The following is a 14,730-nucleotide window of genomic DNA, read 5'->3' on the forward strand; positions in this document are numbered from 1 at the left end:
GCCTAGAAGCAGTGACAGCTCAGTATTAGCGAGCACACCTAGTTCATTTAGAAACCAGATCCTGGTTTCTAAATATTTTCTTCCAATAAAAGAAACCAGGGCTCCTTGGAGAAATGGCTGATTCTAGGGCTGGGGCAGGGAAATACAAGACTGGAGCACCTTGCAGCATCAGGAAGTAAAAAGTGCTCCAAAAAAATGAAAAGAGAACACATCAAAAACACCTAAGTGTCAAATGGCCAAAGGCAGAAGAATGTGAGCAACGACGTACAGTATTACAACCCAAAGAAAAAAATAAATATTCGTGAATCCATACTGATATAAATGAGTAACGAAATAAACCAGGGGCAGGGGTAGATGGGAGTGTACAATCTTTCTTACAGAAGAATTCCAAATAATAAATGTAGAAGGAATGAGGGAAATAGAAAGTCACCACTACAATTATACACTAATTGCTGCCGCAGGCAAATTTCACTAATGAATGCTAAAATTAGTGGATGAAACTCAGATCTTTGTATAGCCTCACCGAACCTCCCCGCAAATAGTTATGAATCACTGTGGGTGATTTGAACTCAGACACAAATTCTTTGACACTCATTCCTTCAAGAGGTAGAGCTTCATTTCCTTCCCCCAGAAATGGGCTTGACTTGATGACTCATTTCTAGCTTCTAACAAATAAAGTAAGGAAATGGAAAAACAGTCACTTTAGTGAAACCAAGAAGATACTACCTTAATCAAATTATCAGGTTAACATCAGTAATAAGTCACATTGATATCAGATATCCCCTGATATGCAATATGATGTGACAAGAAGGGCATACCACCTCTGGTATTCTTCCCCAAAATGCACAACTCCAGGCTAATCATGAGAAAATACCAGAAAACCCAATTCAGGAACATTCTACAAATAACTGCTACTCTTCAAAGGTGTCAAGGAGAAGCTAAGAAACTGTCACAGATTGTCAGAAACTAGGGAAATAAGATATCTAAATACAATGTGGTATCCTGGATCAGATCCTATAATAGAAAAAGAGCATCACTCTGGAAAAACTAGGGAAATGAGAGAAAAGCCTATAATTTACTTCATAATATGGAACTAATACTCATTTCTCTTTTTTAAGTTTATTTTTATTTTATTTATTTTGAAAGAGAAATAGAGAGCAACTGGGGGAGGGGCAGAGAGAGAGAGAGAGAGAGAGAGAGAGAGACAAAATCCCAAGCAGGCTGTCAGTGCAGAGGCCGAGGCAGGGCTCAAACTCATGAACCATGAGATCATGACCTGAGCCGAAGTCAAGAGTCAGACCCTTAACCAAATGAGCCACCCAAGCACCCCAACTAATATTGGTTTCTTAATTTTGATAAATGTATCATGGTTACATAAAATGTTAACATTAAGGAAAGCTAGATGAAGTTTTGTACTATCTTTACAACTCTTCTGTAAACAAAGTTACTCAAAATAAAATATTTTCTTATTTTTTTTAATGTTTAAGTTTTGAGAGAGAAAGAGTGTGCATGCTATGTGAGCAGCAGAGGAACAGAGAGAAGGGGAGAGAGAATCCCAAACAGGCCCCCATGCTGTCATCACAGAGCCTGATGCGGGGCTTAATCCCAAGAACCATGAAATGACCTGAGCTGAAATCAACAGTCAACACTTAATCCACTGAGCCACTCAGGCCTGCCTCAGTTTCCTTCTCAAATGGACCAAATAAAATGAACCACCAAGATGACTTCCATGGGTCAAAATGCTTCTCAAGATTTTCTTACATTTTAAGGAAACATAAAACCTGCACATCAACTAACCATGCTTAATATTTAAAAAAAAGAAGGAAGGGTGCCTGGGTGGCCCATTCAGTTAAATGTCTGACTTTGGCTCAGGTCATGATCCCTGCACTGGGCTCTGTGCTGACAGCTCAGAGCCTGGAGCCTGTTTCAGATTCTGTGTCTCCCTCTCTCTCTGCCCCTCACCCGCTAGCACTGGCTCTCTCTCTCTCTCTCCCTCTCTCTCAAATATAAACAAACATTTTTTAAAAAATAATAAAAATAGGGGCGCCTGGGTGGCTCAGTCGGTTGAGCGTCCGACTTCAGCTCAGGTCACGATCTCACGGTTCGTGAGTTCGAGCCCCGCGTCAGGCTCTGGGCTGATGGCTCAGAGCCTGGAGCCTGCTTCCGATTCTGTGTCTCCCTCTCTCTCTGCCCCTCCCCCATTCATGCTCTGTCTCTCTCTGTCTCAAAAATAAACATTAAAAAAAAATTAAAAAACAAAAAACAAAAAAAAACAAGAAAAATAATAAAAATAAAAAAGAAGAAGGGGGTGCCTGGTTGGTTCAGTCAGTGGAGCATATACATGACTCTTGATCTCAGAGTCATGAGTTTGAGCCCCATGTTGGGGGCAGAGATTACTTAAAATAATAATAATAAAAAAGGGGGGGAAAGAAGAGGAGGAGAAGAAGGAAGAGAAGGAGAAAGAGGACGAGGACAATGGAGAAAAGCAATGCCTAAATTTGAAGTGTCAACCTCACAAATTTAAAGAGATAAAAGACGGATCACCAAATTCAAAAACAAAATTGGGAAAAAGAACAAGACACTGAAATCAAAAAGAACTCAGTCTCTCTGACTAAAGCTAACCTACCTAACCTGATGTAAGAAAGAGATTCAAACCACACAAGTCCCCCTTCACACAGGGGAACACGTACTTCCATACAGACCCCCAATCCGTAACTGAAATAAATATCACAAGGCAGTATCTCTCCCAGCTCTCAAATCATTTCAAGCAAGCTTGGGAAACCTGTCCTACTCTCCCCTGAAAGCCAGAGTATGTAATTTAAAAAGTTTTCATACCCTCAAAAAAACAAAAAGTAAAGATAGACCTAAGCCACCTAGACATAATAAAATCCAGGTGCTTCCTTCACTGTCAAGCAAACAATGGAAAATGATGTTAACATGTAATGTAAGGTTATTTGTAATTTTGAGAATTTTAACACAGATAAATATATGCTGAGATGACAGATATATGAAGAGAATAACTTACACACACACACACACACGCACACACACACACACACACACACACACAACTGAGACAAAGTGGGAAAATGTTTTTAGAATCTTCCCAGCATTGTCAAACATCAATATATGTGTTCATACAATTGGGAGAAGAAGGAAGACTCACTAGGTTTCAGTAACTTGATTAAAACATCCGCCTAAAGGGGTGTCTGGGTGGCTCAGTCGGTTAAGCGGCCGACTTCGGCTCAGGTCATGATCTCGCGGTCTGTGAGTTCGAGCCCCGCGTCGGGCTCTGTGCTGACAGCTCAGAGCCTGGAGCCTGTTTCAGATTCTGTGTCTTCCCCTCTCTGACCCTCCCCCATTCATGCTCTGTCTCTCTCTGTCTCAAAAATAAATAAACGTTAAAAAAAAAAAATCCGCCTAAAAACATCCAGGGCCCTTAGTTCCCATTCTATAATCAACTGCCTTTTTATTACTGATTTGGCTGCCCAGAAACAAAGGAGGTGCCAGTGGATAATTAATTCCAATTGTGTACATGGCACTTTATACTTTCCATGTAAATAAACTGGTATCTGGTTTATCAGTCTCTAGCGAGATTACTTTGCATGAATAAATTCTCAAGCACTTGAGTCACCCCAGTGTGAATCAAAAATTTCAAGTTTCTGAACTACTGGGGGGAGGGGAGGGCAGAGAGGGTCAGAGAGACCTTGATATGGATGCCACTTCTGATACTTAACTATCTGTGTGACTCCTTATTCCTGTCAGTCTCAATTTCCCCATCTGTAAATAAATACCTACTAGTGCCCGGAAGATAGCAAGTGCTCAAAAGGTGACAGCTTTATTATTTTTAAGCCAAACGTGAGAGGAAGACTACCAATGATAGAGAAACATTTCATTTGAAAAGTAGCCTGAACCATCAAACCACTTCAAGTTTTGAAAGACACTGGGGGGGGGGGGGGGGGGGGGGGAGATGTGCCATCCCAGAGAGGTGTGAGAAGAGCAAAGTTAAAAAGTTTCAAGTACCGGCTGCCCTGTACAGTTCTCGCTTAGCAACTCCAATGTTGTCTACCAAACACCCAGCCGGTAATAGTTAGAGCATGACAACTGTTCACTCTAAATCCATGTGCTCAGCTTGGATTCAGGACTGATTTATAAAAATAGCTGTTGCTGCTGCTCTTTGAATCTCTTTGAGCTGATGACTGGGCAGTGTTACCCTATAGGCCTAGAGCAGCTGTATTCCCTCACCACACCCATTTCTCTGCCTACCCAGCCGAGCTGACGGCACCCCCCCCCCCCCCAATCTCTGCAGCATACTATTCTCCCTCTTCCTGGGCTGAGTGAGCAAATTACAAGCACAAATATCCCCTGATGCAATGCCACAACCATCCCTGGGAAAGCGCAGTGGCAGTTGCCAAAAGCTCAGCAGCAGGGAAACGGGCGGGAGACACACACACACACACACACACACACACACACACACACACACACACGAAACACTGCAATGCTATGCAGCCAGGGAGAGGGAATCGAGAGGCCCTAGGGAGCAATACTGTAACCGAACCAGAGGAGGGAAAGGAGAAAGGGGGTTTCCAGAAGAAAGCTGGGTAACACTAACCTTCCCGAGAAGCACGTTTCACCCCAGGTTTGGGTCCTAAAACACAAAACGAGGCGTAATCACTGCCTCCTCCGAAAAGAAATAAATGCATTTAATTTACACGTTCCTGGGTGGAAGCAAAAACCCCAACGTTCCCCCACGGGGTAATTTCACCAAAAAAGAGTTCAGGCAACACACCAGCGGAGAACCTGGTCCAAGTGCTAAACCACCATCTCGGTTCGGGGTAACGTTTCCAACTGCCCCCTCCCGGTCCCCGTCCCAATCCTCCCATCCCCATACTTACTTCGCCGTCTCGCAGCCACACACTTAGTCCCCCAACCCAACGCTTAGTCTGCCCAGTGCCGGAGAGGACGCACGCAGGGAGCCTAGGCTGGGGCCCGGTTCTCCAGACCGCCCCTCAGCCCCGCCCGTAACCCCGGACTGGGCACGCTCTCTAGCTCGCATCAGCTCCACCTCAACTGACCCCCACAAAGCCTCACGGAACGACCTCTGAGTTTTCCTACGTCCCCGAGCCCCACCCAGGGCCCCAGACCGCAGCCGACCCTCGCTCCCCGAACGCAGCCCCATCCCGAGCCCGAGGCGTGCCGCTCAGCCCCACGCTCCAGACGCCCGAAGCCGGTCCTCTCAGCCCGCTCGGCCCCAAGGGGCCCCGGGATCGCGCCCCGAAGCCTAGAAAGATCACGCCCTCAGGCCCCCTGCCCTCCCGCCCCCGCGTCCCGCAGGCCTGCGGCCACCGCCCTTCCCCGCCCCGGGCGGGCCTTGCGGGGTCCCGGGCAGCCGCAGAGAGCGGCTCGGGCAGCCCCCGGGAGAATGGAGAGGCCGCCCCTCCGATCGGGCCCCGCCTGTCGCCGCACCTACCCGCCGCCGCCGCGTCGGAGCCGAAGCCGGAGGGAGCCGGGAGAGGGCCGGGAGGAGCCGGGAGGAGCCGGGAGAAGTCGGGAGGAGCCGGAGCCACCGAGCAAGCCCGTGGGGCGGGGCGCAGGGAGGCGGCCGCTTCCTCGTCGCTCTCTTGAGGGCCGGCGCGGGGGCGGGGCGCCGCCACCGCCTATCCCGCGGGCGCCGCGGCTCCGGCCAATAAGCGCGGTGAGGGGGCGGGCGGAGGGCTGTGGCAAGCCAATGGGCGCCGGCCCCGCCGCCTCGACCTCGCAGTGGTAGCGGCGCGAGCGAAGGGCCGTTGGGGCGAGGTACGCATGGGGGCTTCAGACTCCCCTCTCCCGCCCGCTAGGGCCCGGGCGGCCGACGGGCACACCGACCGCCGCCGCTGCCCTGTGCTGGACGTTGCTTCCTTTCAGAACTTGGGTACCTGGAACTGGGAGGATGCGAGCAGCCGGGCACACGCGGCCGGGCCCGGGTCTCCCCGCCCGCGGGGCCTGCGGGCTCTGTGATGTAACCTGGGAGGGGCGCGGGGCGGGGCCTAGGGCGCGGGCCAGCTGGTCGCGGGAAGGAACCATAGGGGGACAGGGACGCGGGTGTGGGGCCTCTCCAGGGCTGCGCTGCCACCAGCCACAAGTGACGTTGCTGGTTCAAGTTGAAATGTTCTGTAGGTGTAGAATACACACCGAATTTCCGAGACTTAGTAGAAAACATATATAAAAATCTCATAATTTTATATTGATTATAAACTGGATAGTTGATTACAAAATTGGTTACAGTTTTAGATATATTTGGTTAAATAAAACACATTTAGAATAATTTCATGGGGCACCTGAGTGGCTCAATCGGTTCAGCCTCCTCTTGATTTCTGTTCAAGCCTTGATACCAGGAAAATGATTTGGGGATCAGCCTTAGGTGGGGCTCTGTGCTGAGCGCAGAGCCAGCTTGGGATTCTGTCTCCTCTCTGCCCCTCTCCCGCTTGTGCTCTCTCTCCCTCTCTTTCAAAAACAAATAAGCATTTTTAAAAATAATTTTTGTTTGTTTGTTTGTTTGTTTGCTTTTTAAAATATGGCCGCTAAACTTAAAATCCCTATTTGGCTCGCGATATATTTCTGCTGGATAGCAGTGGTTCAGAAGGAAAAGGGACAGCTAACGCCTCTTGAGTGCTTATTATGTCCCAAGCACTCTTGTAGGTACGTGACACCCAAAAACTCATTTAGTTGCCAAAACAATGCTTTATAATTGGTAGCAATGTTCCCATTCTCATTTTACAGATGAGAAACAAATACAAGTTTAGTAATTTATTTAATGACCACAAGCCAGCAATCAAGTGTGGTGCTTTTAACTCAGGCAACCAGGCACTGGGACATGTAGTCAGTCAACCTGTAGAGCAGGCTGGTTACCAGAAAGAACACTGGACTTGGTTGAAAGCCCTGGTTCAAGGTCAGCCCTGCTACTTTGTGTGTAACTTTGGGAAATTAAGCTTTAATTGCCTTAGTAAAAAATGAGATAATGCAAGTCACCAGCCTGTCATAGCCCCTGTTACGGTGACCTAGAGGTAGCATAGTGAGGTAAACTTGGACTCTGGACCCTGAGTCCCTGTGTGCAAATCTGGGAACTGCAACCTACAAGTTATGTGAGCTTGCGGGAGATTTTTAATCTCTCTGTACCTCAGTTTCCTTAACTGTAAAATGAATAGTAGTCACACCTACCTTATTAGGGTTGTTAGGCAGATCAAATGTGTTGATATAAATAAAGTACTTAGCTTGGTGCCTAGCACTTAGCAAGCATTTACAGAGTACTACTCAGAATGACTTTAAAGAAGTATTTATAGCCTATACAAAGATGAAGGAATGAAGGATAAAAGGATAAGTGGAAAAGGTATAGAACTATGAATTTGGAGCCCTGGAAAGAACTTTAGGCCAATCACGGAGAACTGAAATGACTAATTAATAAGGCAGGTGTCCTGGGACCAAACTCAAAGCTTTTCCCCTCTTTCACACCCAGACTCCAGAGCAGGGGAACTACCATTGCAAGCCTGAATTCATTCATCCAACAGATACTGAATGATGATCTGCACATCAGAAAAGGCCACACAGTGAGGGGTATTTATAAAAAGGTAAATAAAATAGGTTTCCTGTCCTGATGAAATTAGCATTATTTCATACCAAAGCCCACAGATTTTGTCCAAGCATGCACTTAACTGTGCATGCTTAAGGAAAACACACAGGTGGGAGCTTCAAAAGTTACTCTGATCCTTCCTGCTGCCTGGAGTAGCCAGCCCCAATGCCTGTCCTGGGGCTTCAAGAATAGAATAAGCTGTGAGCTCCTTAGAAGTCAGATGGCTGGGAAAATTCAAAAGTGTTGGAATCTTCCATTCCTTCTTTAAGGTGATAAAGTCACCATGTTTTATGTATCCCAAGCTAGACACTCAAAAGTCATTCTCAGTTATTCCCTCCCTTCTCCCCACCTCAGGCCTACCAGATATTCCTTCTGCATCAGAAACATCTCCACCAACACTGATGCTGTTCTGGTTCAGTCCCTTTTCTCTTTCCTGCCACAGCTACTTCCAAGCCCTCCCTCCCACCTACTTCAGTCCAAGTTACACAATTTAGGCACCACCCTCTCCAGTTCATACACCTCGTCCTGCACCCATTCTCTGCCTACCACAGCACTCACCACATATGTGGTAATTTTCGTGTAAACATGCATCTGCCCTAGTAGATTTTTTTCTCAAAGTACAGGTTCATTCTGTTTCCCCACCTCCAGATTTAACATAAACTTCTTTTTTTTTTTTTTTAATTTTTTTTTTTTAACGTTTATTTATTTTTGAGACAGAGAGAGACAGAGCATGAACGGGGGAGGGTCAGAGAGAGGGAGACACAGAATCCGAAATAGGCTCCAGGCTCTGAGCTGTCAGCACAGAGCCCGACACGGGGCTTGAACTCACGGACCGCGAGATCATGACCTGAGCCAAAGTCGGCCGCTCAACCGACTGAGCCACCCAGGCGCCCCTAAACTTCTTTTTTTTAATGTTTATTTATTTATTTTGAGAGAGAGAGAGGGCCCGCGCACATGCATGTGCTCTTGGGAGGAGCAGAGAGAGAAGTGGGGGGAAAGAAAGAGAGAATCCCAAGCAGGCTCCCGTGCTCAGCGTGGAGCCTGACATGGGGCTCAATCTCACAACCGTGAGATCATGACCTGAGATGAAATCAGAAGTCAGGTGCTTAACCGACTGAGCCACCCACGTGCCCCAAAACTTTACAACTTTTAGAAGAAAATACGTTTATGGAGATACCTTGATGCTCTCAAGGTAGGAACCTCTGGCTGAAATTTCCTGGTACAAACACTTATCAGATAAATACGCAATTTTTACATACCAATTATTATCATAATTTATAATGTTTATGTTAGAATTCCCTAGGGAGAGAGAAATAAAAGTACATGGATTAGGATTTGAATAGGATAGAGTCATAGAATTAAGAGCCAGAAGGGTTTTTTGGGGTCATTTAGCCCAAACCACTTTCAGGTGAGGTAACTGATACATGTCAAAGACCCACAAATAAGTGGTAGAATCCAAACTTGAACCTATTTTCTGATTCTCAGGCAGGAGTTTGTTACACCCACTCCTTCTTTCATCTTTAAGATGCTGTAGCAAAGGGGTGCCTGGCTGGCTCAGTCAGTTAAGCGTCCAACTTCAGCCCAAGTCATGATCTCACGGTTTGTGAGTTCGAGCCCCACGTCAGGCTCTGTGCTGACAACTCCGAGCCTAGAGCCTGCTTCAGATTCTGTGTCTCCCTCTCTCTCTCTGCCCCTCCCCTGCTCACACTGTGTCTCTCTCTTTCAAAAATAAATAAACATTAAAAATTTAAAAATAAAATGGTGTAGCATAGGGGTGCCGGTCTGGCTCAGTCAGCAACTCTTGATCCTGGGAGTTGTAAGTTTGAGCCCCACATTGGGTGTAGAAATTACTTTAAAAAAATAAAATAAAGTCTGTGCTGACAGCTCGGAGCCTGAAGCCTGCTTCGGAGTCTGTGTCTCCCTCTCTCTCTCCCCCTCCCCCTCTCATGCTCTGTCTCTCTCTCTCTCTCTCTCTCTCTCTCTATCAAAAATCAATAAATATTCAAAAAAAATTTTTTTAAACAAAAAGATAATAAAAATAAAATATTTAATAGATAGATAGAGATGAAATGGTGTAGCATAGTGATGCAGCAAACATTAGATACTAACTACTCAAAAGTCCCCTGCCACCTCCTACTTTAGTGCCTGGACACTTATCCTGACTCCTTTTGCAGTTGGGATTGCTATGTGCCTCACTGGATGGAGCAGAGCTTTCAGGTAAGTCTTTATAAAAAGACAAACTCAGCTGCCTGGAATACAGACACAATGCCTAGAGGTGATACAGCCATCTTACGATGGTAAGGACAAAAGTCATGGGCTGAAGGTGAAGAGTGGCAAGATAGGAGAAGACTAGGTCCTTAGCATCCTCTGGCAGCTACACCTATCTGACTGTCCCCCTCTGGACCTCTTGTAAAGTGAGGAAAGTAACCCCTATCTCTGAAAGCCATCGTTAGTCAATAAGTCCCCAATGGTATAAGCCACCATCAGTCTCTTATTTGCCGGATACGCAATCCAAACTGGCACATGGAGTAAAAGCCCTGGATTACAAGTTAAGAAACCCTGTTACGGTCCCAGCTCTTCCAGGAACAAGCTGTATGGCCTTGGGCAAGCCATTTTCCATCTCTGGGCCTCAGGTTCCTCATCTCTATCACAGGAGGTAGAACAAGATGGTCTTCTCACCTCTCACTTTCTGTGATTTCATTCACTGTGCATGCCTCGTAATGTGCAATGGGGGACCTCCTTTCCCTCGAAATGAGACTACCTCTTTCAAGGTTCCCTAAGTATTTCCTTGTTCCTGTAACCACAGGACTAGTTACAAAGACCTGTCCCTTTCGAGCGAATGTGATAAAACACACAGTTTGGGGGCCTTCCCTTACACAAATCCCCCTAACTAGGTCCCTTTTTCCTCTTCCTTTGCTTAGTTTTATTCACCTATTCCCAGAGGGAGCTCAGAAGGGGGTTCCACTCTAAAACTAATGGAGCACAGCGCCCCCCTCTCTCCTAAACTTGCTATGTAATTTCTCCTCTTGGGGCCTCAAATTCACTGTTCGTTAAATGAGAGCATTGCAGACAATGAAAGCTCCAGATTCTGTGTCTCCCTCTCTCTGCCCCTCCCCCGCTTGCACTCTTTTCCCCCCTCTTTCAAAAATAAATAAATATTAAAAAAAATAAAAATTGTAAAGTTTTATGTTTTTCTGTAGAAGTCTTACAACCCTATTGTGAGGTTAATTCCTAGGTACCACAATGATTTTATTTTTTTCCTATCACATTTTGTAAATGATTACTGGTATATAGAAATGCTATTCCTTTTTGTATGTTAACTTTATATGTAGTAACCTTGCTGAACTCTTTTCAATTCTAATAGCTTCAAGCTCCAGAATTCTAAGGCTCAATTACACCTTCTAGATTTTATCTCACTTTGGGATAGTGCTTCCCCAGTTACTAAGTGCTTTGCTCTCTGGTACTGCTGGTTAGCCCTTCTATAACTCTGAGTTAGGCAGGGCTTGTATTGTCATCCCTATTCTGAAGCTGAGGAAACAGATTCAGGGATGAGGCGTGATATGCCCAAGATCACGCAATTAGTAAGTGGCAGATCTGGAACTAAACACCACGTCCTTTCATTCCTTGCCACTGTACCTTGATTTTGAAATTTTCTTCCCTTTCCCTTTTCTCTCTAGGATCCACTTCCTGGCTACAAATCATAACTGCTCTTAGCTGTGACCCCAAGACTGCACACAGTGATGCCCTCAGTTCCAGGTATTTGGTACTCTCCCCAGGAACCTGGCTTTCCCTCAATTCTTCTTCCATCCTCTGTCCTGACCCTCAGTCCTAAATACGACCTCCTAATTTCTTCCCAACTCTGACTCCAAGCATCCCATCCCATCTGGAACTCCAGTGGTTATGTCAATGTCTGGAACCACGGTCTGGCCCTTTGTAAGCCTCTGTACTTGACACAACTCTCATTTTGGTTCTGTTATTCTTCTGCACCTCACTGTTCACTCCATCCAACCTCTCGTTCATCATGTGAAATCCCTAAAGAGATCAGATAGGAACGTCCTTTGAGGGCTTCCAGGCCAAAGACCAAGCAGAAACTGTAAATAAGAAAGCTGATTAGTTATAAAAGAGTGGCCTGGGGGGCGCGTGGGTGGCTCCGTCGGTTAAGCCTCTGATTTTGGCTCAGGTCGTCATCTCCCGGTTCATGGGCTCGAGGCGAGCCCCACAGTGGGCTCTGTGCTGCCAGCTCGGAGCCTGGAGCCTGCTTCAGATTCTGTGTCTCCCTCTCTCTCTGTACCCCTCCCCTTGCTCATGCTCTCTCTCAAAAATAAAATAAACATTAAAAAAAATTTTTTTAATGAAGAAAAAAGAAGAGTGGGTTGGAGACTGTGGAGAGCACAGGGCACATGCCCCAACTCCAATCAGTTGCTGCCAGTTGCTGGAAATGTGGGCCCTGTGTGGTTGGAGAAGATGGAGCCAAACTTTTATGTGCAGTGTCCTGGCTGTTGAATGTCAGCAAGTACCATGTAGGACATAAAAATTAATCGATTAATTAAAAAGGGGCTTCTGAGTGCCTCAGTTGGTTGAATGTCCAACTCTTGATTTCAGCTCAGGTCACAATCCCAGGGTCGTGGAATCGAGCCCCACATTGGGCTCCTCGCTAAGTGTGGATTCTCTTTCTCTCTCTGTCTCTCTCTCGCTCTCTTAAATTAAAAAAAATAATAATAATAAATTAAATACCATATAGGACAAATGTCTGTGGACTGGCGGCTCTCAGGTTGCCAATTTACAACCTCTGCTCTGGTCCAAACCCATCACCCATGGATAAGGAGATTGACATCATGCAGCAGATCAATAGGAGAGAAGGAGGCAGGACCCAGCCCTCAGACCCATTCAGAGCTCACCACCATCACTCACAAGCCAAAAGCAACCCAGCCGATTTAACAAGCCTCTAGTGAGAGCCTGCTGTGGGAAAGATGTTCTGAGAGGGGACCAAGATGAAGGGATTCTTTTAGAAGATGCCCACTGTAGGTCCTTGGCACTTTTTCACTTAGCTTGAGATCACACATTTGGCAGGTTGGAACAAACTAACATATTTAGAAAAGAGATGCTCATGTCCATGGAGTTCTTGTCAGCACAGTCCTCACTGACTGAATTAGGATTCCAGGGACCTTGCAGTAGAGCATTTTCCAAACTTTCTGTTTAGAAACCATTTCAAACTCATTGAAAAGCTGCAAGGATAAAAATGGTATATAGCACTCTCATATACCCTTTACCAAAATTCACTTCTTTTCAACGTTTTCCCCATTTGCTCTATGTACTACACACACACAACAAAAACATATTTTTCGAGCCATTTGAGGGTAGATCACATACATGATGGCTTTTAACCCCTGAATACTTCAGTGTGCATTTCTAATAATAAATATATATCTTATCACCACAATACAGATATCAACTCAGTAAGTTAAAATTGACTCAGGAGTTTGATCCAATCTACCATCCGTATTTCAGTTTTGTCACTTGACTCAGTAGTGTCCCTAATTTTTTTCTCCTCCAAAACAGGATCCAGTCTAGGATTAAATATTACATTCAGTTGCTATGTCTCTGTAGGTTTCATTAATATGGAACATTTTCACAGCGTTTGTATGTATGTGCATGTGTATGTATGTGCGTTTTATGAAATTAACACTTTTGAAGAATATAGTGCTCTCTCTTGCTCACTCTCTCTCTCTTTTAGAATGTACTTCATTTAGGGTCACCTGGGTGGCTCAGTGGGTTGAGCGTCCCACTTGGGCACAGGTCATGATCTTGCAGTTTGTGAGTTCAAGCCCCGCGTCGGGCTCTGTGCTGACAGCTGAGAGCCTGGAGCCTGCTTCGGAATCTGTGTCTCCCTCTCTCTCTGCCCCTCCCCCACTCGTGCTCTGTCTCTCTCACGCTCATAAATAAATAAACATTAAAAAATTAAAAAAAAAATAGAATGTACTTAATTTGGGTGTCTGATGTTTTCTCATGGTTAGATTCAGTCTAGAATACAGTAGATATGATGCCATGTCCTCCTCAGGGCATCGTATCAGGAGGCATGTGGTGTCCATCTGCCCCTCACTAGTGGTATGAATTTCAATCATCAAGTTACGGTGTTTTCTGATTTTTCCAGTGTATTGTTGTTGTATTTTCCCCTTGGAACTAATAAGCAATCTGTGGAGAGGCACTTTAAGACATGCTTACATCCTGCTCCTCATCAAAATTATCCCCTAGATTTCACATCCATTCATGAGTCTTGCCTAAACCAGTCTCTACTGTGCTGGTTGCATAGTGGTGGTCTTTCCATTCCACTTCTCTGTCCACATTTATCTGTTGACACTCAGGATTTTGAGGTAAACTGTATGCCTTCCATCCGGAGGGGTGCAATTTTGGCCTCTGTCAAGGTATGTGAGTTCTGGAGTTCCACGTGACTAATGGGAATAGAGGGAAGGGAAAGAGCCTGCTTTGCCCAGTCATTGAGAGTAGATAAAGGGTCAACTGGGACAGTCACTCCAAGGATTCCACTTAAAGGAGCTGAGACCTTCAGAGAAGCAAAGCAGCATAGAGGAATATGCTTCACACAAACAGTATCACTTTCAAATCCTGTCTCTTCCCCTCACCTACTTTGTGACTTCCAACACCTCACCTAGATTCTCCTGGCCTGTTTCCTAACTTGTAATATGGGATAATTCCTACCTCGGAGGCTCAATGGAAGATTGGAATAATGCTCATATCTTACTGGGCCCATAGTAAATGAGAGGTGCATATTATATAGAATATAAGAAAATTATGTAGTGCTTGAATTATGTTTCATTTCAACAAATGTCTACTGAGAACCTACCATGTAACAAGGCATTGTGCTTGGGGCTAGAGACTAAATAAATCAGCCCTCAAAAAGTTCACAATCCAGAGTAAGAAAAAGACCAACTTAATTCCACATTTAGCCAAGAAAATGAAAACATACATCTACACAAAGCTTCGTTCAAGAATGTTCACAGTAGGGGCATCTGGGTGGCTCAGTCGGTTGAGCATCCAACTTTGGCTCAGGTCATGATCTCACGGTTCGTGGGTTTGAGTCCCACGTTGGTTTTGCACTGAGAACT

At 45.6% G+C, this 14,730-nt stretch overlaps 1 protein-coding gene and 1 long non-coding RNA gene across 21 annotated transcripts in view; one reads left to right on the forward strand and one right to left on the reverse strand.

Annotated features, from left to right (window-relative positions):
• Window positions 1–5,962, reverse strand: part of MAP4 (microtubule associated protein 4) — a 193,562-nt gene extending 187,600 nt beyond the window's left edge. For 3 of the 19 annotated variants that reach the window (XM_060630913.3, XM_060630912.3, XM_060630911.3), the window contains exon 1: window positions 5,474–5,955. The gene's annotated coding sequence lies outside the window, so the exon portion shown is untranslated. Of the gene's footprint in view, window positions 1–4,615; window positions 4,652–4,898; window positions 5,129–5,473 lie in introns of those variants that run through there. The other 16 variants (XM_060630910.3, XM_060630914.3, XM_060630909.3 and 13 more) reach the window with 13 other exon arrangements.
• The window catches only part of LOC132678515 (uncharacterized), a 55,166-nt gene continuing 46,183 nt past the window's right edge, over window positions 5,748–14,730 (forward strand). Inside the window, exons 1-3 of one of the 2 annotated variants that reach the window (XR_009609637.3) lie at window positions 5,748–5,799; window positions 7,496–7,607; window positions 11,287–11,365. This is a non-coding gene — a long non-coding RNA (uncharacterized LOC132678515). Of the gene's footprint in view, window positions 5,800–7,495; window positions 7,608–11,286; window positions 11,646–14,730 lie in introns of those variants that run through there. The other variant, XR_009609636.3, reaches the window with a different exon arrangement.

The sequence above is a fragment of the Panthera onca genome, chromosome A2 (assembly GCF_046562875.1).
Source record: "Panthera onca isolate mPanOnc1 chromosome A2, mPanOnc1 haplotype 2, whole genome shotgun sequence".
Classification (NCBI taxonomy): domain Eukaryota; kingdom Metazoa; phylum Chordata; class Mammalia; order Carnivora; family Felidae; genus Panthera; species Panthera onca.